Raw genomic sequence first — 27,593 nt, forward strand, 5'->3', positions numbered from 1 at the left:
GAGGTGGGCAGGTCATGAAGTGAGGGTAAGGGATAATGGATAGATACATGGGTGTTGCACTGATCCTCATGAAATATTCAATGAACTAAAGGGAGACCTCCAATAAAAGGGGCCTACCCTTGGTTCAGGATTTATAGAAAGATATGGGCCAGAATCAAAAGGGATGAGACAATGAGGATGAGCCATGATCTGTGTCTCCTCTGGCACTATCCACAGCAATGAGATCATGGACCCACTGAAGTAAATTTTAAAGCAAAGACCGATCCCTTACTGAAAGTGGATAAACTGTAATTAAAAAAAGAAATTCCCTCCTGCGTTGCTTCCCTCTTGTTTTTCCCTCCCAAGTTTTTGTTCTTCTACATTCAGAACTGTTAACTCTTTCATAGCCACCATATAATTCTTTGTTTATAACTCTGAGATTTTCCCATTGAAATTGAAAAAAAAAATCTAATTTCCCCAATTCTTTTCCTTCCCTCATGAATATGTATTCTTGGGTCACATACCCAAGCCAATGGCCTCCTGGTGCTGAGCCTGTGTCCAGAAAGACTGATTGCCAGAGTCCCTTGCAGGCTATGCAAGTACAAATATCTCCTGAAAGCTTCCATTCTTTGTTTGGCCTGGTCATTTTCTTGGCACAAACCGTCCTCACAGTTTAATTATACAAAGAGAACGCTTGGGTGCTGGGGAAGAGGCTTGGAAGGCCAGACAAAGAAAACAGCTCCGTGTGTGTGTGTGTGTGTGTGTGTCTGTATGAGTGTCCTGCCACACTAAGCCAGTCCCTCGGTTTTCTATTTCATTAACAACGTAGCACAATAAACAGAGACAAAAATGCTCCATTAACTTTCTGAACAACACATAAAACAAACAAACAAACAAAACCAGATAACATGGAATAATAAGACAGAATCTCTCCTCTCATTCACTCCCTCCCTTGACAGAAATCACTAGGAAAGAAGAAAACAATAAACATTTATTAAATACCTACTATGTGCCAGATACTGTGCTAAGTATATTACAAATATTATCCCATTTGATTGCTCACAAGGTTAAGTGCTGTTATAATCCTCATTTTACAGCTGAAGAACCGAGTGCAGATAGAGATAAAGTGACTTGTCCAGATTCACACCACTAGTAAGTGTCTGGGTCTCTCTAGTGAACTGGGTCTTCTTGACTCTAGGCCTAGCAACAGTCTATTCACTTAGTGGACAGTGGAAATAAGGGGCTAGCTGCCCAAAAGAGAAACTTGTTTTGTGCTTCAAAATGGAACTATCACAAACATTGTAGCCTCGGTGTTTTGTTAAACTCTTTGGAAGAAAAGCCCAGACCCTCTTTCCTGCCCAGTGAGTCATCTATTCCTTGTAACAACAGCAAAAAAAAAAATTAAAGGAAAGGAACAAAAAACGTGGCTGGGCAATATATACAATATTGTTTACCATGGCTCCTGACCTCTGCAAAGAATGGAGAGACGTGCAGGGGGAGTCAAGCTTGGTGACTACAATTAGTTTGGGTTTTTGCTCTCTCCGTTCATACTGTTTTAGCCACAAAAGTTTTAGGACAGTTTTAAGCTATTCAATCTATAGATTTAAAAATGCACTAAGACTTTTGGGACACCCTGTACTGTCTGTCTTGGTGCTGCTTACTTCCTTCTGCATCAGCTTATGGATCTTTTCATGATTCTCTGAATTCCTCATATTCACCTGTACCATCGCCATGCCATTTCATGACCTTCTTGTCATTAACTATTCTTCCAAAAACAACCAAAAACCCCCCTAATTCCAAGAGAGTTCTGGTGACTTCTAACATGTTCATGCAGTGAAGACAGTCTCAGGCTCAGGAGCAGAACTGAGGTTTGCGACTCCAACTCTATGATCTTTTCCTTTTATCACTCTCTCTTCCTAGTAATCTTCTGATCTGTGGATCATCTGAGGCAGATGGTAATTCACTTTCTTTTCTCTTAAAATTAATTTTTTTTACTGATATCTTGATACTGATATCCCAAAGCCTAGTCTTCCAGTCAGATGGCTCTTACGAGCGACCTTGGATAAGGCTCAACTCTTCCGAGTCTCAGTTTCTTCAATGCCCAAGAAAGCAGAGCCACTGAGCTGCGAGATCAGGAAGGCTGAGCAGTAGCCATTTACCGCCAGTGGTAGCTTTTGAGGGGATACTGATCGGGCACTTATAATAGTGTTACTATCCCAGGATTCTGTGCTGGTGTTCGTAAACTGGTCCTTTTATTGTCCAGGGAGGCCTATTAGGTGGGGGCAATGCAACTCTGGGACTCTAGGTACCAGGGGGGGCTTCTTTTATCTCAGTGTTTACGCTCCCCTGTACTCTGTGGGGGACTCAGGACAATGTCTTGGGCATTGGCCTATCCATGGGTGGCCTATACTATATGCTGCTTGCGATCTTAGATACTTTAGAAGGTTGGGCACTGGTAATTTTGCAAAACATCAACAGCAATGCATACTGATTCCTTCTCTCGTCTTTTGGGTATGACAGTCATCTGTAAAATGGGGACAGTGAAGTTGTGTAAAACTTACTTCACAAAGGTATAATGTAAGACAAAAGAAATAAAGCATATGAAAGTGTTTTCCCATAGTAAATAAACCACTATGCTGAATGTCAGTTATTATCAAGTATTACTTCTTGACTCTTCCAAGTGAGAGAGCAATTCAAATTTCTTCTCTTCTTTATCTTTTGTATGTTTAAGGTTAATTTAAAAGGTGCCACCATAGGTGGAGTGCTGGGCCTGAAGTCAGGAAGACTCATCTTTCTGAGATCAAATCTGGCCTCAGTTACTTACTAGTTGTGTGACCCTGGGCAAGTCACTTAACCCTGTTGCTTTAGTTTTCTCATCTGTAAAATGAGCTGGAGAAGAAAATGGCAAACCACTCTAGTATCTTTGTCACCCCCCCTTCCCGAAACACACAACCAAAACCAAACCAAATGGGGTCACAAAGAGTCAGACACAACAGAAAAACAACTGAACACAAAAGGTGAGAGAGAATAAAAATAATTTCTGGTCCATACAGCAGCTTTCCCACCTCTATAAAATATCTATGTGAATAGTTTATATACATGTTAAGGATGGCCTTGGTGAAACCACGAGAAGAAAAGGAAAGCCAAGCTTTGCAGATCATATTTATAACAGACTTCATATTTATAGTCACATAACTAATAGAGGCACAGAGTCTGGAACAAGGGAGGTGCCAGCTGCCATTTTAATGGGTGAGGCAACATGTATACAAACAGGTCCATTAGCCCCCTCTCCCTCCCAGTAGATGGAAGGTGATCTTAGAAGGGAAAACAGAACATAGGATTGGGGCTGCAGTGGCACCATAAAGGAAGCCCTTGCTTCCACTTTCAGTATGCCTATGACAAGCTAAAGCATGTCCACAGCAGTGTGACCAGGATTGTGAAAGGAGTTTATGAGGATCAGCTGAAGTAATGGGGGGGTGTTTAGCCAAGAGAAGTAGAGAAATTGGGAGGATGGGTTTAAGGGGGCGGGGAGGAGAAAGAAGGGCTATGATAGCTGTCTTCGGGTATTTGGAGAGCTGTCATGTGGAACAAGGGATTAGTCTTGTTCTCCTTGGCCCCAGAGGGCAGAGCCAGGAGCAGATTTTGGCTTCTTGTCAGAAAGAAATTTCCAAACAATGGTGCCAGCTTAGTTCTTCCTCACTGAAGGTGGGGAAGCATGCTAGCTAGGAGTGCGGGTGTTATAAGAAACCCCACTGGTATCTAAGGAAATTTGCAATTAAATTAGGTTACTTTTCTGCCACTGGGAAAATGGCTGGCTAGTGAGGGGGGAAGGGAGGTTAAAATGATGCCTCTGCCCAAGAGGGACCTGGTTGGTCATGGCGTAGTGTGGTTTCCATTTTCTGGGAGGGGTTGAATTAGGTAACCTCAGAGGTCCCTTTAAAGTCTGTGATTTTGTAATCTTCTGATCTGTGGATCATCTGAGGCAGATGGTAATTCACTTTCTTTTCTCTTAAAATTAATTTTTTTTACTGATATCTTTTGCTTTTCTATCACCTTTCCTTCTGTATATATTCCTCTCTCTCCTCTATGCAGTGAGTCTTCCTTGTCATAAAAGATGGAAAAAAGCAGTTTAACACAAGTAACCAATGTCTCAATGGAGTCTGATAGTACATGCAGTGTTCCACATCCACAGTCCCCCACCTCTGCAAAGACAGTTTCTGAGATCTTCTGAAGTCAAGTCCATCATTAGAATTCTATTGCATTCAGATGCAGTAATTCCCTTTCTTTCACTTTCCTTTTTATTTCTAGCCCCTAGATCAAAAGTAAGAGGTGAGCTTACTACCCCCAGGTAGAATATAAGCTTCTTTGTTTTCATCTTAGAAACCAGTGTAACTAGCACCCTAACTGGAACTTAATAGGCACTGAAGAGATGCTTGATGGTCAGCATAGGTGGTAAGTAGGAGAGTCAGAATTGAAACCCAGGTCCTTTGCCCTCCAGATACAGAGCTCTCTTCACAGGGGCCATCTCCAGTCATCCTGATCTATATCTGGCCACCGAACCCAGATGGCCCAGGAGGAGAAAGTGAGGTTGGTGACTTGGCACAGCCCTGCCTCACTTAAATCCAATTCGCTTGCAAGTCATGGCATCTCCTTCCTGAAGTCATGGCCCTCTTCAAGAAGGACAAACAACATTTTTTTTTTTTTTGCAGTATAGTATAGCCTTAAGGTAATTAACAGTTATTGCTGAATTGCACTGAATTTCTTCTCCCACCTCCTTTATCCCCAGGCAAAAATAGGGGAAAAAAATGGCAGGCCTGGTGACCAATCAACAGTTGTTTATTAAGGGCCTACTATGTGTTGAACTCTGACAATATTAAAAAAAAAAGTAGAGCAATCCTGGAGCCCAACGAGTTTGTAGTGTATCTGGGGATATGACAGCATGTGCACAGGGAAGTAAATCTAAGGTAATTTGGTAGGAGAGCAGGGAAGGCTGCCTGTGGCATCTGGGTAGAGATGGGATGAGCACAGATGGGAACAGGGAATTCAAAGGTGAGGAGAGACAGCATTCTTGGCCAAAAGGGCAACCTGTGTAAAGACAAAGCTAGGAAAGAGAACATGGGGACAGAGGCGTCATCGTGAAGGCCGGTATGGCCCGTGGGGGTGGGGGGATGTATGGGTCCCACACTTTTTTACCTTGCCTGTGACACTTCCTGTCTGGTGCTGTTATTAAGCCACCATCAACAATAACAGTGTTAATGAATTTCAGGCTGATGAATGCTGATTGCAGGGTGGAGGGTGGGGGGAAATCAAGAATGAATTGATTATAACTATAATAAATGATGCTTGTTCTTTGGGAAGGGGCTATGAAGAGATGAGCTGCTGTTTTGTGAGATTTCTTCTCTGCTGTCCCTGATAGTCAAATTGCACTGAATGACCCAGAGCAGTCGGAATTTCCAGTTCTGCCTGGTCCAGCAGAAGAGGCCCAGAAAGGTGGAATAAAATCCCCAGCTGAAGAAGGCCCAGTGTTCCTGAGAGCAGCTTTATTTATGAACAACAAAGGCTTTTATAGAAAGGATGGCCTTAAGTAGAGCTAAGCAAATCCAATTACTTTGGAAATGCCCCCTGCACACCTGTTTTTTAGGCTGCACAATAACATGCTTTGCAATGTGTGAGAACAGAAGGAAATTTTCTCTTGGAGACCGCCATTTTAGCAGCCCACCCCCCATTTCTCGGTAGCCATTTTCCCACTGGCAGAAAGATAACCTAATTTAATTGCAAATTCCCTTGGACCCCAGTGGGGTTCCAGTAATATTAAGTCTTCAGTTTAGGAAGGTACAATTTTTCAGTGGTACTTCCTGGGCTAACTCTAAATTGTCCATTTTAAGGGGACACAAAGAGAAAAATGGGGAGACTCATAATAATTGATATGTATATCAAAGTACTTTACAGGGAGTATCTCACTTGACTTGATCCTTCCACAACCAGGTGCAGCAGGTGTTATTTTAACAGATACTGGAATATCTGTTGGACAATATTTTCCACTTAATACAATTCATAATAGGAGCAACCACCATTTATGTAGCATTAAAAAGTTTATAAAGTGCGTCATATGCATTATATAATTTGTACCTCCCAACAACCTTGTAAGGTATGTGCTACAACCTAGCTTAAGATACCCATTTTACAAATGAGGAAACTGAGGCTCAGAGAACTGTTCTACCTTATCCAAGGTGACATAGCTATTGCATTCACTGCTGATGAATGGAGGTGTGAGTGGTGGTCAAAGGAGGAGCAACAGAGTCCATTCCAGAGATTAGGAAATAACATGAAAACTAGGTTATGCCCAAACTCACTGATATTAAGCAGAAAAGGGAAGAACAATAATAGCTCAGTTCTAGAGCAGTTTTACAGTTGAAGTCATTCATTTAACATTTATTAAAAGTGTATTACTTATGGTCCAGGCACGGGGGCACAAAGACCAAAATGAGATGGTGCCTGCCCTTAAGGTGGCTGTGTCTATTATGTGTATGGATGGAGGGGGGGGAGAGGGAGAGGGAAGGAGGGAGAGAGAAAGAGAGAATATGAGAATAATCAGCAGCGTGATAGGTTAACCAAAAAAGTAATGGGATTTTAGTCTGCATTAATATCTGAGAGAGGTGATAATGTCACTGTATTCAACTTTAGTCAGACCACACCTGGAGGGTTCAATTCTGGCCATCACATTTTAGAAAAGACTTTGATATGCTGAAGGATATACAGAGGCAACGAACCAGTATGATGAGGGTTCAAAAACTCCAAGTCACATGAGGTCCTGATGGAAAGAACTAGAGATTTTAGTGTGGTGAATATTTATTGGAGGGTGAGGTGGGGACTGATAGCCTTTTTTTTTTTTTTAATAGATTTTAAGGGCTATCATATGGAAGTGCAATTAGACTTATTTTGTTTGGCCCCAGAGGGGCTAAGACACCAATGGTGCAAGGTGCAAGACACCAATGAGTAGAAAGCAGAGTGCCAGATTTTGCCTCAATGTAAGAAAAACCAAACATCCCAACAAATGGTTCTGTTCAAAGGTGGAATGGATTTCTTTGGGAAGTAGTGATATCTCTATCACTAGAGGTGCTTGGGGTAGTGGAGTGGGGATTTCTGCTCCAGTAAGAGGACTCTATAATCTGAGTCATTTGAGTTTACACAGTATTTACTTCATACGAACCCAAAGCAGTAAGCTGTATAAGCCATATGAATCCTATGGTTAAGAGGAGTTAATAAATAATAATGGTATTGATAATGAAATACTTCACATCTGTACAGAACTTTAAAGTTTGCAAAACTTTACTCACACCAGCACTGTAGTTAGATAGCATGTATACTATTATTCCCATTTTACAGATGAGCAAAGAGAGTCCCTAAGAAGTTAATATGACTTCCCTTAGGTCACCCTGCTGTGTCTGGGGCAGAGTCAAACACAGGGATCAGGATTATTAGAATGGCACAGTGAGTTTGGACCCACCAGGTCAAACTGTTCATTCAGTCACACAGCTAGTGATGGCCTTGTCTTCACTGCCATGTTTTCTACCTCCACTTCTATCCAGGACCAGTGCTTTTTCCCCTCTATCCTCCCTGAAGAACCCATCCATGACACCTCTCTCCAGAACCAACTGAGTAGCACTTGCTGGACCAGAAACCAAAAAGACATTATTTCACGTAGGCTTTGAGGAAGAAGGGTGGCAGCTTTCATGTTTCCAGGTTTTGAATGGCACAAATTCTTTCTCTATGTCCAACAGTGAAGTTAAGTAAGTTAATGTAAGTTAAACTTACTTTAAGAAGTAGGGTTAGTTTCAGCACTGAATAGGGATGGGGAGACTTTTGGTCAAGGCATATCTACACTGCCTAGCATTATGACACCCTCTCTTAAAATAGGGGAGTGCCATTTCTAAGATGGTAGGGGACAGATGGCTTCCTTGGTGGTACTAATACTGGCCCGGAAAACATCTCATCCTACTTTGTGGGAGAGGAGTTCAGCGGGAGAACGAGTGTTTGTGCTGCTGCCCTAGAAGAACACGTGCATTCAGATAATTACACAACCTCTCTCCATTGCGGCTCCATCTAACTGCGAAGATGCTCGCTTCCAGACACCACTCTGCTCTCTTCCTGTACAGAACACAGGTGAGGGAGGGATGGACAAAGGGACAGGACAGAAAACCTTCAGGGGGCAGGGTAAGTAATTCCTATTTGTGGGCTTTAGGAGGAGAGAGGCTGGAGGCAGGAAGGCAAAAAAGAGAATCCATCATGAGAGAGTACAAGAAGATGGGGCAGTCAGTCAGTCAACATGCATTTATTAAGTGATTTATTAAGTGCCTACTAAGACACTGTGCTAAGCTGAATAAGCTGGGTTCCTTCAGAGCTCAGTTCAGAGGATGCCTTCTACACACGCTCTTTCCCAGCACCCCTCCTCCCAAATGCCAGTGCCTTCCTCCTCCTCCCCGCCAAAATCTTGCTGATTCTCCCTTAGAAGCAAAATCCTTCTTTTTGCTTAAAAAATGTTTGTTGATTGACTAACTGATTAACAGGGGATGGAGCTTGAAGCTGACTCCTCAGAGGTGAAATGACTTATCCATGGTGACAGAGCTAAGTGTTAGATCTGAAATTTAAACCCAGGCCATTTGGATCCAAGTTCAACATGCCTGTTCCACTGTGACATATTGGTAATGGTTGACTGATCTCTTGATCCTTGAGGAAATTAATGGTGATAAATCACCAAAAAGACAGTGGGAAACACAGTCAGCTCCTACCACTAGCCACAGCCTGAGTGTTATTTCTTGACTAATGGAGAGTCCTTGATGTGTAATACATTCTCAAACCATTCCTTTGTCTCCTCCACCATCCTGGTTATAGTCACAGGTCTTAGGATGGAAAGGACTCTCTAACTCCTTGCCTGCTACATCAATTCTTTCTATGACATCCTCTATAAATCTCTGCTTGAATTCTCTTAGGGACAAGGAGTTCACTACCTTACAAGGCAGTCTATTCCATTTTGAAGCAGCTAGGTCATACAGGGGATAAAAAACTGGCCCTGAAGTCAGAAAGACCAGAGTTCAAATTTGACCTTAGACACTTACTAGCTGTTTGATCCTGGGTATGTCACTTAACCTCTGTCTCCTCAGTTTCTGCAACTGAACACAGAACACAGTAGCATCTCCCTCCCAGGGCTGTTGTGAGGCTAAAGGAGATAACAGTTGTAAAGCACTAGGCACTTAATAAAAGGTCAGGGAGCCATTAATCATTGCCATTACTTAAGCGGGCTCAGAGAGGAGGCTCAATTGGAATATCTGATTTAGATGAATTTTGAGTACAGCGTGCCCTTTAACTGAAGGATCTTTTTTTTTTTTTAAGATAAGGATCTGTCTAGCCCTACACAAATTTGTGTAGCACGTGAAGAATTGTACCCCTGTGACCTTGGATAAGTCACCCTCCCTCTTTCCCTTCCCCCCCATCAGGTTCCTCATCTGTAACAGGAAGGGGTTGGATAGAAAGCTTCTAGCATTTAATAAAAGCTTGTTCCCTCCTTCTCCCCCTTTCCACTTCTGTACTTTAGGAAGATAATCAGGATTTGGTAGAGTGGAAAGAAGAGGAGATCTGGAGTCAGAAAACCTCAAATCCCAGATCTGCTACTTACTACTTAATGACCTTAGGTCAATCACTCTATCTCTTAAGTCTTCATCTCTAAAATTGGGGGACTGTATTACATAATCTTGAGTGTTTTTTTTTTCAGAGCCTATCATTTCATCCCTGTTCTGTTTGTGCACCTCAGAAGTAGAGACTAACTTACTAGTACATTGTTAGAGAAGGAAATGGCAAACCACTCCAGAATCTTTGTCAAGAAAGCCCCAAATGGGTCATGAAGAGTCAGACATGACTGAAACAAGTAGACACCATCACGCCAAGTACTTACTACGTACACAGCTGGACTCAGACACTTACTAGCTATGTGACCCTGGGCAAGTCACTTTACCCTGTTTGCCTTAGTTATTCATCTGTAAAATGAGCTGGAGAAGCAAATGGCAAACCACTCCAGGATCTTTGTTAAAAAACCCCTAATGGGATAGCTAGGTAGCACAGTGAATAGAGCACTGGTTCAGAAGTCAGGAGGACCTGAGTTAGAATCTGGCCTCTGATACATAATACTTCCTAGCCATGTGACCTTGGGCAAGTCACTTAACCCCAATTGTCCAGCCTTCCCCTCTCCAAAAAACAAAATATTCCCCCCAAAACCAAACCCCAAATGTGGTCACAAAGAGTCAGACATGACTGAAAAAAAAAAAAACAACTGAATGACCACTGCAAGCACAAATTTATCTAAGAAAAATCGAGGGGTAGCTAGGTGGCCATAGTGGATACAGTATTGGATATAGTATCTTGGAGTCAGTAAGCACTGGGCTTAAATCTTACTTCAGACACTAACTAGCTAACTGCGTTACACTGGGCAAGCCACTTAATCTGAGGTCTTAGTTTCCTTGTCTGTAAAATGGGGATAATAATTGTACCTACTTCCCAGGGTTGTTGTAAGGATCAAATGACGGCTCTGCAAACTTCTGAGCTATATAAATGCTAGCTATCTTATTATTAATAATGGTAATAATGATGAGGAGGAGCTTTGTCTTTGTCCAGGCCCGTAAAGAGCTTTGCAAACCTTCGAGCACTGTATAAATGCTAGCTAATAACAGTAATGATGGTGATGAGAATCTTTGTCTCTGTCCAGGCACACACAGGACTTAAATTACATACGCTGGCACTCTCCTTACTGGGGTAAAGTGAGGCAGAATTATCTAATTAGATAGCAGGTATTTCTCTAGCCTTCCCCAATCATTTCTCATCTCCCTCCTTCCTTCTTGTTTCTTTTACTGCCACATAGCTGAGGACCAAGACTTGCCCAAACCTATTCATCCATTATTCCTGGTCATGTGGCGATATACCAGATGTGAGTAGGGGGCGCTGAAGCAGCTGACTGACTGGTTCTTCTTTCCCTACACTAAAAGTGTCAAGCCCTAAACTTGAGCCTTGAAAGGAAAAGAAATCCCAAATGTTAGTGCCTTGTTTTAACCATACTTGATTCATTCCTCTCTGTTTCTCTCCTCCTACTCAAACCAATCCTTTATTCTCTGTAGAATGGTAGTATGGAGAAATAATAGGAGTTTTAGATTTCAATTAATTTGCCTCCTGTTGCTGTGTAACTCTGGACGGGTTACCATTCTTTAACTGAATGGGATTAAGAATTTTTTCTTTTTAAAATGGAGGGTACAAGGAGTGCTGGAAATGAACCAAATTCCCAAATTTGCATAATTCCATTTAGGTTCTGGAATTTAGAGCTGTCAGAAACCTTTACAGTTGAAAAACTGGAGGGTCAGAGAAGACTCGCCCAAGTCACACATCCCTTATTCCAGGGTAAAAAGAAAAGGGAGAAATGATGTTGAATTCTAGCACTGACTTTAGAGTTATAACCATAAGGTGATAAATAATTGCCAGCTTCTGGAATGGGACAAAAAAGGGGAAGTTCCTTGGGGAAGGGTGATCTCAGAAGGGCAGAGAAAGAGAGAGAATATGCAACTTCAAATCTGATTAGAAGTGGCTAAAATCAGATTTTAAGTTAGTTATCTATAGTTAAAAATCTCCCCCCTCCCTTCTATTTTTTAGGGTAAGAATGGAGGATTGAGAGAGATGAATTTAATCAAACTAATTGCTTAATTAAATCTTCTTAGGTCACAGCTGTATTCTTCAAGGTTAATGCAAACCTTGGTTGAAACCTTCATTAGGTGGTTCACAAGTGGTTTTTATTTTGGCTGGGGGGTGGGAGGAAGGTGGGTGCAGATTTCAGTTAGATATGGTGAGGGTACACACCTTCACAGCAAGGAATTGCCAAAAGGGCTGAGTAAGAGTGATGGAATTCCCTTTGGAGGGCTTTAGCAAGAAAGGGATCATGGAATTAGATTAGAGCTGGAAGGGGTGGCAGCGCTGGGGCAGCCTTAGGTAGTGGGAAGCACCTTACACTGGGAGTCAAAAGACTTGGGTTCTAGGTCTGACTCCCTACTAACTAGTGGTATGACACTGGGCAAGACCGCAGTCAGTCAGTGGCTAGTGTTGGACTTTCAGTCAGAAAGGCTTGAGTTCAGATCCTGCCTCTAACACTTGTTAGTTGTGTGTGGACAAGCCACTTAACCTTTGTCAGCTTTAGCTTCCTCATCTATAAAATGGGTAGAATGATAGCACCTACCTTAACAGGGTTGTTGTGGGGTTTAAGTAAAATAATATTTGTAAAGTGCTATATAAATGCTAGCTATTCTTCTAATCCATTAGGTAAGGATAACAGTGCCATGCCTACCTCATGGGGCTGCAGTAGGGATCACATAAGCAAACAAATAAAAACACTCTGAGAACTGTGTGGAAGTGTTTAGTCAGTCAACAAACATTTATTAAACACCTACTATGTGCTAGGCACTGTGCTAAGTGCTGGGGATAGAAAAACAGACAAAGGACAGTCCCTGCCCTCAAGGAACTTACAATCTAATGGGGGAGACAACAAGCAAACAGATACGTACAGACAGGCTATATTCAGGATAAAAAGGAAATAAGTAACAAAACAAAGACCCTGGAATTATTAGGGGTTGGGGAAGGCTTCCTGTAGAGGGTGGGATATTAGTTGGGCCTTAAAGGAAGCCAGGGAGGGGGGTAATCAGAGAGGAGGGCCAGGCAGGGGGAAAGACAGCCACAGAGAATACCCAGAGGTGAGAGATGAAGTATCTTGTTTTCGAACATCTGGGAGGCCAGCATCACTGGATGGAAAAGTACTTGGTTGGGGGAGTGAAGTGTAGGAAGACTATAAAGATAGGAGCGGTCCAGGCTATAAAGGACTCTGAATGCCAAGCAAGGAAGCTGCATAGGTGAGCTCAGCAGGTCTTGGCAACAGACTGGATATGGGGTGGGGGGCAGCAGTGAGAGATAGTGAGGAATCCAGGATGACTTGTAGGTTGTGAATCTGAGGGACTAAGCTGGTCTTAGTCTTAGAGGACTATGCCCTCTACAGTAACAGGGAAGGCAGGAGGGGGAAGGGTTTAAAAAAAAGGAAAGATAATTCATTTTGGACAAGTTGAGTTTAAGACATCTCCTAGACATCCAGTCTGAAATATCTGAAAGGCAGCTGGAAATATGAGATTGGAGCTCAGCAGACAGATTGGGGTGGGAAAGGTAGATTTGGAAGTCATCAGCATCGGGTTGGTAATTAAATCCATGGGAGCTGATGAGATCAATAAATGAAGTAATACAGCAGAAGAGACCAGGGCCCAGGATAGAACCCTGAGGGACACCTATGGTTAAGAGGGTACGATCTGGGATCTGGATGAGGATCTGGCAAAGGAGACAGAGAAGGAGTGGTCAGACAGGAGAACCAGAAGAGAATGGAGTCTTTTCTTTTCTTTTTTGGAGGGCAGAAGGCAGGGCAATTGGGGATAAGTGACTTGCCCAAGGCTAAGTTAAGTGTTAAGTGTCTGAGGTTAGATTTGAACTCAGGTCCTCCTGACCACCTGTGCTCTATTCACTGCACCACATAGCTGCCCCAAAAGAGTGGAGTCCTAAAAATCTAGAGAGTATTAAAGAAGAGATAGTGATCAATAGTGTCAAAGGCTGCCAAGAGGTAAAAGAGAATGAGAACGGAAAAAAGGCCACTGGATTTAGTAACTAAGAAATCAGCAGTAACTCTGGAGACTGCAGTTCCAGTGGAATGATAAAGCCAGAAAGCCAGACTGTAAGGGGTTAAGAAGTGAGAGGCATCAGAAGAAAAATGCCAAGTAATCCAAATGGCACTGGGGTAATACATGATGGGTGCTTGGGGCAAGTTACCAATGACAGTCTAGTCTAACATGTTCCAGGGTTTAGCGCATGGTAAGCACTTTAAAATGTTGGTTGAGGCTTGGTTGATTGAAAACTTTTGTCCCAAAGTAGCAAAAAAAATAAACCAAACCCCCCCCCAAACAAAAACAAAACCCCTACCATATATCATGGAAGATATTTATGACCAGAAAGGGATGTGGGCCAATCGTATGATGAGAATACAAGACAACAGGCATAATCCTGATAACCCCAAGATTTTAAAAGAGCCAGACTGGGTTTTCTGTGTAAATCTTTTAAGGAACTATTTTTGGAAAGATAGTCATCCAATACATATTTATTAAGTGACTACTATGATACATGGACAAGAATGTGGGTGTATAGAAGGAAAACCCACAGAGGATAAGATCATGGATTTGATGGTGCAGCCAAGGAACGAAGTAATAGGTGTGGAAGGGTGGATGAGACAGTGTGAACAGACCTGGTCTTTTCAGTGAAGTTGCTTCTTACAGGAAGTAACACTCTCTGAAAGACTAAGCTCCAGGATTTACTCACAGCAGCATTGGTCATAAGGTGATAAAATAGTCCCAGTGCTTATAAAGATGACAACATTTCCATCTGAGTCAGTGAGGCCCAGTGAGCTTAAGTTTCTAACATGGTAAATTTGATTGCCTCTGAGAGAGAGTGAGTGATTTCCCATGATCTGAAAAGGGCAAGTGATATGTCAGGCTTTTCCCCCTTTGCTCTGATTATAACATTTTCTCTCCCTATCAATGCCCACCCATACGGGATGCCTCTAGATTCATAAATCTAGTATGATCATCTTTTAAAAAACCATCACACTGAAAGGGAGAATATCTGAGTTTCTAATTCTGATTCTGCCACTATCCTGGTATACAGCTTAAATGAGTTAACATATGAAAGTGCTCTGCAAACTTTGAAGTTTTTAACAGTTCTTATGACTATTTAGTCCTCACAACAAACCTGTGAGGTAAATCCTATGATTATTTCCCATTCCCCCCCCCCCCGCCCTTTTTTAACAGATGAAGAAACCAACTAAGAGAGGTCGGGTGATTTGCCCAGGGCCACACTGCTGGTAAGGGACAAAGTTTGAATTGTAGCATGTAATAGTAATAGTAATTTGAAGATCTTCCTTGCCCCTTAATAAGCCTAAGGGAATTTGAAGACCTTCCCTGCTTTGGAAATAAACTCTGCCTCCAAGAGGCTGAATGTAGTTACATGGAGCCTGTGGTGGGAGGAGTTTGTTGAAGGGTGGAGCAGAGGCCACAGGAAATGGGAGTCAGAGCTAGCTAGACTGGGAGAAGAGTACACCTCCAAGGGAGTCAGTTAGGCTCGTGAGTAAATGTTGGCTTTTTGTTGGTTTGTGGAAAGGCTAAAGGATGCTGTGGCTCTCTGTGATGTTATGGCTTATTAACATCTCTGCTACTATGATGGAACTGGCTTACTGGTTTTTGGATTCAGTTTTCTGGTGTCTGAATAAATATTTTGCTTTTGTCTTCTATAGGAGAGTCTGTTATATTTTGCAATTGAGCACTATGCAGGTATATTTACAGTGATTGTGGGCACTATGAATATTGCATTGGCACTACAGGCATCCCTGAGCTTGAGTCTAGCACTCTATCCACTATGCCACATAGTTCATATATGATTGGAAGAACTGAACCCCATCAGGTCAGAAGACAAAAAGAAATTGTCCCTAAACATAAGTCAAGTCAATAAGCATTTATTGAGTATTTATCATGTGCTGGGTGAGCACTGTGTGAAATCCTAGGAATAGAAATACAAGTCAATAAAATGACAACTTAAGGAGTTTGTATTCCGTTGAGGAAAAGACAACTCATAAGAGGGATCTGAAAAGGTGGGGGAGGAGGAAAGGTACCTGTATACGTGCAAGGTAGGAAAATCCAGACAGAAGTGAGACGTGACTGGCTGGGGGGCACAGTCTCAAGTGGAGGTTCTGGGCAGGAACTCACCAATGGGGAAAGGCCCCTGGGCCTACAGCTCACAAATTTTCCTAAGGTAAATAAAAAAGTAGATAGAATTGCTTTCATTGTTTGCCAAGAGGCAACAAAAAACATCTCATGGGACAACTGGCCCTTTCTCTCCTTTCAGAGTTCATAACCTAATGAACAAAGGCATAAAGATCACCAGGATGGAAATGACAGCTTATAGCTAAGGACTCATCCTCTGGGGTATCAGATGAAGAAGTTAGAGAAATTCACTGAAGAAACAAATAAGATAGTCTAAAACAAGTCAACATGAACTTCAGTGTTGGGTGACTTCAAATGTGGAGGTCAGCAGAAGAATACTTAATTTCCCAGGGTCTCTTGTATAGTGGCGGAGAAAGTCCTGAAAAATGCTATATAAATGGTTTTTAAAATTATACCTTGGTACCCTTCTTGGTGTGGGCAAGCAAACACTCTTTTTAGCAGCGGAAACTCCTTACCTGGGGGAATAACTTGATATGGATGTTAAACCCCAATTCTCCCCTCCTCAAAGTCACTGTATTTTGTGTTTCATTTATATGCACACAAGTTGTTTTTCTGCATAGAACATAAGCTCCTTGAGGGCAGGGAATGTTATGTTTTGTAACCCTAGCTCCTAGGAGAAGGCCTGGCATGTTGCAGGTGTTTAATAAATACTTGCTGAATGAACTAATGCACAAATGAATAAATGATAGATGAGTGTCATTCTGGCAGAAGAAGCCCCAGCTGGGCTCTCAATGACTCCTGCTCTCCTGCAGTTTGACTGCTAACCATGGAGAATTACAAAGCAAAGTTTTAAAAACCTATGGTATACTATGGCTTTGATCCTGTCTTACTGTCTGAGCCCAGATTTTGGCTGGTGATTGCTTGTTTCTTCAGTTCTCGCAAGCGTGCGTGTGTGTGTGTGTGTGTGTGGTGTATTCTTCCTTTGAGAATGACTAGTGAGATGTCCTTTTATTTTATAAGTGAACAACATGGAAAGTTTTTCTTAAAGAAGTCCTGCATTTCAAATGCTGACATTCTCTCATCATGTTTTCTTCCAAATTCTCCTAAATCAAAATGAATCTTGACTCTGTTTTTACATGAGTAGACAGATTATAGCAGGCTAGCCAGTCTGAAGACAGTCCTTTTTACACCCTTTTGTACTTCCTCCAAATCAAAATAATACACTCATGTCATTTTCATAAGCATACAGTGTTTTTCTCTCTATTTCTCACACTCTTTTATAAAATTTTACTTGATACCTGGGATACAGTAAATGCTTAATAAATGCTTTATGATCAGCATATCTTTTCTTTATTTCCAAACCTATTCCTCTCTACTCCCATGGCCAGACAGCCAATCCCTTGTTACAAAGAATAAAAAAAAGGGGAAAATACTTTCATTTTGGAATCTATCTTTCTCTCCTCCCAGTCACAGAGCTATCTCTTGAAACAAAGAATTTTTTAACAGGGGAAAAAAGTTAATGAAAATTAACCAACAGATACAGCATCCTATTTGTCCTGCATATAGATTACTTTGTAGGGGTGGCTAGGTGGTGCAGTGAATGGAGCACCAGTTCTGGAGTCAGGAGGACCTGAGTTCAGATCCACCCTCAGACACTTAACACTTACTAGCTGTGTGACCTTGGGCAAGTCACTTAACCCCAACTGCCCAGCCTTCCCCCCCCAAATGCAAAATAAATAAATGATAAAAAATAAAAATAGATTACTTTGTATATACTTGTTAGCATGTTGTCTCCCCCAAGCTCCTGGAGGGCAGGGGCTGTCTTTTTGTCCCTTTTTGTATCCCCAGTGCTCAGGACAGTGCCTGGAACATAGTAGGTACTTAATAAATGTTTACTGATTGATTGATATGCCATGTTCCACATCCCTAGACCCTCACTTATGCAAAGAACAGAGGGAGGTGCATTTTTCTTCATTCTTTGATAGGTTCAAGGTAGCTCCAGACCCCTCTCTAGCTTGTTCCCCATCTATAAAAGGCAGGTGCCTGCCTGGAAGGAATCATCTTCCTTTTTGAATATTCATCATATCAGGAAAGACAGGAAGGGAAACCAGGCCTGGCCTCTTAAGTGGGCGCTGGACAGGCTGCCAGTGTTCCGGATATCCCAGCAGGTGGGGGAGTCTCATTTTCCAAGTTGTCGTCAGCTCTGAAGGAAATAAACAAGGTTTCCAGGCTCCCTCAGGCAGAAAAGGGTGAAATAAGTAGATCTGTGTATAAAGAAATACTTAATGATGCTATCATGCTACCCCCTGTCCTCATGTTGCAGTTTTGACATTCAAGGCTTTACAAAAGGGGGGGGGGTAGACCCTCAATTGCTGGGTGGAACAGAGGGGCTTGGGTTACATTTTCTTTGTGCCCCAGGAACACTCACATTTCCTAGCAGTTACTAGAACGAGAGAGAGAGAGAGAGAGAGAGAGAGAGAGAGAGAGAGAGAGAGAGAGAGAGAGAGAGAGAGTGTGAGTGTATATGTGTGCACTGAGAGGAGGAGAGCCAGGAGGGACCCATGGCTTCACACCAAAGTGTTGATCTTAAATATTCAGTTACCTCTTTAAAAAAATTAAAAAAAAAAAACAACCCTTTGTAGCTGCTGCTACTCCCTGGATTGCCAGAAGCATCATTTTCATTAAAGATTAAGGAGCTATTTGTTAAAAATCATGTTTCCATGGTAACAAGGGAGAAAAAGTATTGGGGGGGGGGAGGGAGGAGTTGGCACTGCTGACTCACAGCATATTAATCGAGAGGAGCTTGCTATTATTTAATGAGAGCCCCCTGGAAGGCCTTCCAGTAACAATGCACTTGGACGCTCATGGCTGGGGCTGTTAGAACCACAGCAGCCAAGATAAGAGCTGTTTTGTAGACACCCAAATGCCAGCCTCCCACCTACCTTGGTGCTGTCTGTGTTTTCTGGACCCCAGCTTTCTCCACCTGGCCCCTTCCCACTCTAAACTTGAGAAGAGAGTACTTTTGGGAAGCGGGAGCTGGGGAGGAGAGTGATTTTTTTTTAAAATTTTTGCTCTTGTGTTCACACTGAATTTTCTTCCCTGAGGAGAGAATGGGACTGATGATTGCTACAGGGAAACATCCTGAATGCTGTGTTCATCCTTAGCAAAGGCTCAATACATCCTGTTCCTATGAATAAGGCCTCCAAGCCCAGTACTCTGTCCATTGTTCCACCCAGTTACTACCTAGCCCAAAAGAGGCTGTCATTGCCCTGCTGACTTGCTGGAGAGGACAGAGACCACTCAGGAATCCCTGGGAAGAGTTCTTTCATTCATTCAGCTAATGCCTTTAGAATGTCAATTTCTCTGTATTCTCACTACCTAGAGATCTCTCAGAACTGAGGTAGAATCTCCCATCTGCAAAACAGGAGAAGATGATACCTGGGCAACCACTCAAAGCCATCATTCCCAGTACTCCAATGGTCCTGTGAATTCTTCAGTGATGCAGATCACCACTCACCCACACCTATGCATCCAGTCTGAGCTGACTCTTGTTTGTGTCCTCCCATGAATATGATCCCCAACAGGTTAGGGGTCCTTCCTCTGGCTAGGTCAGGGATTCTTAACCTGGGGTCAGTAAGTGGTTCCTAACTCCTCTGAGGCCGGGGATGGGCAGTGGGACTATCTATAGAGTTCAAGGGGATAGGAAAAACTCTATCTTTATTTTCACTAATGTCTAACTAAAATTTAACACATCCTTCAATGATTTATGAACATGATTCTGAGAAGGGATCTATATTCTTCACCAGGCTGCCAAAGACATCTATTACATAAGAAACATTAAGAAACCCTCACTAGATCGTCTGACCAATGGCCGCACCTTCCATACATAGGCTCTTTCTCTGTGACTAGACTTTCTTTCTTTTTTCCCTTGGTCATGCATTTCTCTGAAATTACACTACATGTTTTCTTCCTTCCTATTCTACTCACATATTTTTAATTAAAAAAAAATCCCAAATGAGACTACTCTTGAGGCTACAGAAAAAGACACCAAATCTGAAGATTCTAGTTGCTTGTTGATTCAACTGAATCCAATATCTACTGAACATCTCTGTGCAAAGCACTGTGCTGGTTTCTAAGGAAGAGATAAGGAAACCGACAATGGAAAATCCATGTTATTTGGCAACTTAACCAAAAGGAAACAAGGAATTTGTAGCTATTGAACCCCAAGGGTCACAGAATAAGGACCTCAGAGGCCATCAAGTCCAACATCCTCATTTACAAGATAAGGAGAATGAGAAGAGCTAAGTGATTGGCCCAGCTAGTGAGTGTCTGAGGTAGGATTTGAACTTGGGCCTTTTTAACTCCAAGTTCAGCATTCTATCCATTGTACCTTCCTAGCTTCTACCTCTTCTGACAGAGACTGTCAATGCTAGGACAGAGTGGGCAGCACTCAAGAATCCTGGCAGAATTGTTTTTATTCATTCAGCTAATGCCTACAGAATGTAAACCTTGCTGCTCTCTCACTACCTAGATCTCTCAAGGCTCTGGATTGCATCTCATAAGGTCCCTTCCTATTTCTCACATGACTAAAGGGAAAAGAGAAATCTGACTCTACCCACAGCACTATGTGTGTGTGTGTGTGTGTGTGTGTGTGTGTGTGAGAGAGAGAGAGAGAGAGAGAGAGAGAGAGAGAGAGAGATGTTTTTACTGGTTAGCATGTGGTTATTAAGAAAAAGTACATCATTATCCTGTGTATCTGTTCCTTTACCATCAATAAATAGCAACTTAATCTTTACTGAGTACCTACTATGTGCAAGGCACTATGTTTGACTCTGTGGGGATAAAGAATCCAATTCAACAAGCATTATTAAATGCCTGGTAGGTGTTTTACTGTTGGGACCACAGAAACATCACTCAACCCACAGTCCCTGCCCTCAAGGAGCTAACATTCTAAAGGGAGGGTGAGAATGGCTTACCACAGTTGCACAGATACAAAAGTATGAAATGTTCCCGTTCCTTTTAAGCATCTTGCAAATTAGTTGTAGAATAATAATGATGATAACAGATCACACTTCTAGAGTCTTAAAGGTTTTTAAAGCACTTTCTTCAGTGGTGTAACTTAATTCAATTCAATGAGCACTACTGAACATTTCCTCTGGGCTAGGCACTGGGGCCAGACAGACAAAATGGAACACAGTCCTTGACTTTGACCTTACATTTGGAAGGAGGGGGAAAGAAAAGAATTATTACACACACACACACAGGATCTATGTGCACACATATATGTATGTATATGTTCATACACACATAAGTGTTCATACTATGTGCTAACATAGTGCTAACAGCCAAAGGGATCAGGCCTTGAATAGAGGGAAGAATTCCAAGAGGTGGAGGTGAGAAAGGAAAGAACAGAAACAGGATATGGTATGTAGTATATCAATCATAACAAGGAGGCCAGTGTGGGCTGGGAGATGGGCTTCAGCAGTGGGGGGATAATGTGAAATCAGTCTGGAAAGATCAGTTGCAGCCAGATCACAAAGGGCTTTGAATGTCAAAGAGAGGAGTTTGTATTTTATCCTGGAGACAGTGAGGGAGTGATTGAAGCTGTTTGAGTAGAGGGAAAACATGGTACAACCTATGATCTTATTTTAAGGCAGACCTCTAATAATAGTTAACTATAATAGTTAACTATAATAAAAGTTAACACTGCTATACAATGCTTTAAGGCTGATGAAGCATCGTTCAATCAAATCAAGATATCACACATTGTTTTCACCGGACTGTCAAAATAAACCGGAGTGACAGGAATGGTTATTCCCATTTTTTAGATGAAGAAACTGAGCCTCAAAGAGGCTGAAGTAGCTAAGCCAGAATTACAGAATTAATGTTGGCGGGGACTCAGGTCCTTTCTGACTCTAGGTCCCATACCTTCCCACCACACCTTGATGCTTCCCTACAATTTACAGGTAAAGAAGTTCAAGCCTTGGAGGGGCGGCTAAGTGGCATTGTGAATAGAGCATTGGCCCAGGAGTCAGGAGGACCTGAGTTCAAATCTGACCTCAGACACAAGACACTTAACTAGCTGTGTGCCCTTGGGTAAGTCACTTAACCCCAATTGCCTTGTCTGCCCCCCCCCCCAAAAGTTCAAGCCTGACCAAGGTTACATGGCTAGAATTTAGAGCTGGAAGGTACCTTAAATTGAGGAGACTGATGCAGAGGGATGCTAAAGGACTTGCCCAAAGTCCCAAAGATAAAGCTAAGCAGTTTCTGATCTCTGCCAGCTCCCCCATGCTCTTCATTTTACCTTTCCCACTGGAATTCCTTTGCATTTCCTCAGGAGAGACTTTGCATACACCTCTGTGAACATGTTACATCTTCCCTACTAGAAGGTAAGGTGCCTCAAGGCAGAGGTTGGTCTGATTTTACCTTTGAATCTTCAGTGCCCAGCATGGTACCTGGGGCCTAGCACATATTGACTAAATCTTGTTAAATTGGCAGGATGAGGAACTGAATTTTGTTCCCCCAACTCCAAATCTGGCACTTTCCATTAAGCCTAGCTAGTAAATGTCGTAACTGGAGTTAATGAATTGAATATGCATGAAATTGTCAGAGAACAATGACAGGGTGTATAATTGAGTGTTCGCATGTATGTGAGAGATCACAAAAAGTTCAGAGGGGGAGAGGGATTAAAGTAAGCTGGAGCAGTTGGTCACTGGGAAGGCTTCCTGGAAAAGGTGGCCCTGAGCTGGGCCCTGAAGGAGAGCTTGAGTTTGAAGAGGGTCAGGAAAACGGCATGGGGAGAAGGGCAGCTGAATGGTGCTGCTTCTGGGACAAAAAATGCTACAAATCTCTGTTTGTTATTACTCCATCCCTACCCCACCCAATAGGCAGAACCCAAATCAAAATGTGTACTGCCATTCAGTTCCCCCAGTTAATATGAGGCATCCACCCAAGTCTGAAGCCTGCCAAACCCTTGGATCAGAGTGAACCTCTCCTCTTGTTGGTCAGTGGGAGACAAGGGAGAAGATGTGCACTAGTGGGGGGTAGGGCATGGATTTAGCCTGCTACAGCAGGGCAAGGGATTGGGGGTGGGGATGAAGGTTAGGTGCTGGACTTCTGACTTCATTAGTAGAGGGAACTCTCAGGTAAAGAAACTCCCTCTATCCTGCAGATTGATGCTTTCTCTGAAAATTATGGCCTTGGAGAGTTACCTAGAACCCTCAGAGAGGCAGTATATGAAAGAGCTGGAACTTGAACCCAGATTTTCCTGGCTTGGAGGTCGGCCATGTAGGAGGCATGCAGCTAAAAAACCAATATACTTCAGATCCCAGCTAAATAGAACCCTCAGTGAGCCAGAGCCTCCCCACTCTGAGTCCCCTTAATCAATAAATCAGTCAATGAATATTTATTTAGCACCTACTATGTGCCAGCATTGTGCTAAGAAGTGGGGATACAAACAGAGGCCAAAGATAGTTCCTGCCCTCAAGAAGCTTACAATATAAACATTTAATAACTGCCCATCTCTATCTCAGCCACTCCCTCCCCCAACTTTTAGGAAGAGGCAACAGGCAACAGGCAACAAAACCACATCATTTATCAGGAATTAAAAGAGCCGTTTGGTCCCTGTACCAGGGTATAAATCCCAAGCGTAAAAAAACAAAACAACCCCAGAAAGAAAGGTCCGATATATACCAAAATACTCAAACAGGGCTTTTTGTGGCTGAAAAAAAAATAGAAAAAAGAGTTTGTGCTCATGTGAATGTAATGGAATACTGCTGTATGGCAAGAATTGATGGCTGTGGAATTCAGAGAAAAATGAGAAGACTTGCAGTGAACCGATGAGGAGAGAAGTTAGCAGAAGCAAGAGAAGAACACATATGCAATGAATCCATTCCAATCAGTGAAACCAAATACTAAAAGGCAACTGATCTTTGATGAACTATAAGGACCAATCTTGGTCCTGGAGATGATGGAACTACCCTCTCACCTCTCCAAAGAGAAGTCAGAGAACAAGGGTGGTTTTGCTTAAATGTTTTTCACTGTAAAGGAGAGGATTGAGAGTGGTGGTGGTATAGAAGTGGTAAAAACCAGAAGATATCAGTAAAATTTGCTTTAAAAAGAAACTGAGTCCAGAGTACGTCCTGGGCTCAGTACAGAATCAACTCAATCTTTCTCTACCTATTTCTATAAAACTAGGTCTTTCATGTCTGATGTTTAGCATCATGATCCAGAGATATTACAATACCTTAAATCATCCAAGTCTTAATCAAATTCATGGTCCTCTACTTGGTAAAGCAGAAGGTGAACTCATATTTTGCCAAGATTCGCAATAGCCAGAAAAATATGCAATATCCAAAACATCGCATTCCTCAGTAGCCCGTTTAATTGAGATTTCACTATATCTCAACTGTGTACTCACTGACTATACCCATATGCTAGGACCCAGAAGTAGTACATATTGAGGGTCTCTCTCTCTGTATACACACACACACACACACACCTTTTAATCTTTAAGATATACTGAATTAAAAAACATCAAGGAGAGGATATAGAAACAACTGAAGGTTGAAGGAGGAGGTGGCTCACACAGAGAATGGAGTGTTAGATGGGGACTTGAACCTGGGTTCAAATAACTCTTATACTTACTAGCTATGTGACCCTGGGTAAGTCATTTAACCTCTCTGCCTTGGTTTCTTCATCTGTAAAATGAGGGGATTAGATAGCATTCCTACTGTCCCCTCCACAAACTCTTTGACCCAGAATACATGTGTCTACTTACAAGTCTCTTGAACACACGGTACTATCTCCCTTCTCTATGCATTTGCACTGACTGTCCCCCATGCCTGGGATGCTCTCCCTCCTCATTTCTACCTGCCTAATTTCACTGGCTCCCACCTTCTGCCAAATGCCATCTCCTATGCCTAGTGATTTCCCTCAGAGATGATCTTCTACTTATTAAGAATCTATTTTGTATGTAATATGTTATTTACATGTTGCTCCCATACGTATATATACATATGTATACAAAATGTACATGTATGGGTATATGCACATATAAGGAGAGGGGAAGATAAATGTGGATGTGTATATCTATCTATCTATACACACATGTGTATGTGTATATACATATGTCTATGGGCACGTGTATATTTATGTACATCTGTGTGTGTGTGTGTGTGTGTGTGTGTACACACGTACACAGTCATGGATTACAGCCTGGGAGCTTGGAGGGTCCTCACAGGCCATCTAGTCTGACATTCTTATTTCACAGTTGAGGAAACTTAGGCCCACAAAGGTTATGACTTGCCCAAAGTCACATGGATAGTAAATGTCAAGGGGAGAATCAGATTCTGCATGCTTTGAGTCCAGAGACAGGGAGTGTTTTTCCCATTGCGCCATACTTAAAATCCATTTGGATTGGGGAAACTAACACAAGTAATGGGAGGCATTGTGGTACAATGGAAAAAGCCCCTGGTTCTAGAATCTGAGGAGGACCTGTGTTCAGATTCTACCTCTCATCCTTACTAACTGTGTGATGTTAGGCCAGTCATTTAACATCTGTGGGCCTCAGTTTCCTCAACGATAAAATGATGAGGTTGGTCTAAACAGCCTCTGAGATCCCTTTTGTATGAATCTGTGACTTAAAATAAAGAGAGAGCGGCACGGATCAGCACATAATCAAATGCCAGACGGTGTTGTATAGACGGTAACTATTGAAGAGTTCAGTGGGAAGGAGAATTTGTGAAGGCTCTGTGGAGGAGGAGAGGCTGCAGCTGACAGCTTCTGAGATGCCTCCCAATTCTGAATCTATGATCAAGAAGCCTTTTTGTTGCTGTGTGTGGTTTTTTTCTTCCTATGTGTGAGAATTCTCTCATACTAGAGTAAGGGCTTCTCTTGAAAACTCCTTGGGCCTGTTGACTGCAAAACATCCTCATTTTAATTTCTTCTGTCACAAAGTCTGCTTGTGAAATCAGGAGAGAACTGGATCTGAATCCCACTTGTAATGCTTATACTAGCTGTGGACCAATGGGCAAGTGTGAACCTCAGTTTCTCCAACTGTAAAACGTGAGCAGCAAGTGAAAGGATGTATTTACGGACATAGAGCATAGCAGAGCTATTATTATTACTGCTCTTGGAGGTAGCTAAGTGGCTCACTGTATAGACTGCTAGGCCTGGAGTCCAGAAGACCTGAGTTCAAATCCAGCCTCAGACACTAACCAGCTGTGTGACCTTGGGCAAGCCACTTAATCTCATTTTGACTTAATCCACTGGAAAAGGAAATGGCAAACCACTCTAGTATCTTTGCCGAGAAAATCCCACGAACAGTACTGATATACTATGGTCCACAGAGTCACAAAGAGTCAGATACAACTGAACAACAGCTATTATTACATTTGATAAGTCTATGGCTTGTTCACTAAAACTAATGAAATGAAATTCAGGTTCTAAAACTTGATAACATTTTACCATAATTTTTTAAAAATTAATTTTTGTTGATATTTACTTTTACATGACACTTACTTCTGAAAGTATCCCTCATACCCTTTTTCCTACCCAGTGATCGATACCTTGTAATAAAAAAAGGAAAAAAAAAACCCAGTTCAGTAAAGCTAACTAATACACCAATTAAATCCAACAGTAGATGCAATATTCCATACCAATAAACCCCTACCTCTTTGAAGAAGGGAGGGAAGTGCATTTTTTCCCATCTTTTCTTCAGGGACAGTCTTTAATGTGATTTTCAAGGAGGTCTTCCTTCAGAGAAAAGCAGTGCTAGTCATTTGAGATTTGCTCTCAGAAAAGTGGGAGGTATGCCTATTACCCCACTAATGTATTTAGCAATCCAGTACAAAAGGATTCTTTCTAGCAAAGGTCACATGGGTATTGTGGAATGAGCAAAAAGCCTTAAAATCAAGAGACCTGAACTGGAATCCAGTCTCTGATGCTTACTAGCTTTGGGACCTTGGGCAAATCACCTGTAAGCATGACTTTCCTCAACTGTAAAATAATGAGGAAACAATGTCTGTATTAATCTACCCCAGGGTTAATGTGAACAAAGCACCTGTAGGCTTTTAAGTGCTTTATGACTCATTGATATTACAGCAAACTATTTATTACTCAGTCAGTCAAAAAGCATTTATTAAGAGCCTACTATGTGCTGACAGCAGTTCTGTTAAGTGCCGGGGATAAAGACAAATGGAACCATCCCTACCCTCTTATATTCTTATAGTCTAAGGCAGGAGACCACAAGGGGCACAGATAAGCAGACACAGAAAAACGTCAAGAGAATAAACACAAATAAATACAAGGTAATTAGACTAGAAGGCCAAACAGGCTTGGGGAGATCAGGAGGTTGTATGTAGAAGGTGGTGCTTGGGATGAGTCTGGAAGGAAGCCAGGGATTCTGTGAGGCGGAGGTGAATGGAGGGCAGAGCACTGTCATGTGAGAAGAACAAAGCGAAGACCAGTTTGACTGGAGTGCAGGAAGGCGAGAAGTGTAGAATGAATCTGGAAAGATAGGTTAAGGCTAGGGTGTGTAGGACTTTAAAAATTAAAAAGAGGATTTCTATTTTATCCTTGTGGCAACAGGGAGTCACTGGAGTTTAATGAGTAGGGGAGTGACCTGGTCAAATCCATTTAAGGAGTATCACACTGGCAGCAGTGTAGGTGAAAGACCTGAGGCAAGAAGACCCATGAGGAAACCACTGGAATACTAGTCAAGAAGAGGTGAAGGCCTGAACTGAGGCAGGAGCTGTGTGAGGGGAGAGAAGAGCCCAGATGGGAGAG

The 27,593-nt window shown here is 42.3% G+C and overlaps 1 protein-coding gene across 11 annotated transcripts in view; it reads right to left on the reverse strand.

Annotated features, from left to right (window-relative positions):
• ZHX2 (zinc fingers and homeoboxes 2) overlaps positions 1–27,593 on the reverse strand; it is a 225,903-nt gene that overhangs the window by 76,766 nt on the left and 121,544 nt on the right. For 3 of the 11 annotated variants that reach the window (XM_069081269.1, XM_069081262.1, XM_069081270.1), the window contains one exon: positions 15,755–15,889. The exons of the other annotated variants lie outside the window; for them this stretch is intronic. The gene's annotated coding sequence lies outside the window, so the exon portion shown is untranslated. The remainder of the gene's footprint in view (positions 1–15,754; positions 15,890–27,593) is intronic. 11 annotated transcript variants of the gene reach the window in all.

This window comes from Petaurus breviceps, unplaced genomic scaffold, assembly GCF_028583685.1.
Source record: "Petaurus breviceps papuanus isolate PSGF00001 unplaced genomic scaffold, PetGlider_PUasm1.0 98, whole genome shotgun sequence".
NCBI lineage: Eukaryota > Metazoa > Chordata > Mammalia > Diprotodontia > Petauridae > Petaurus > Petaurus breviceps.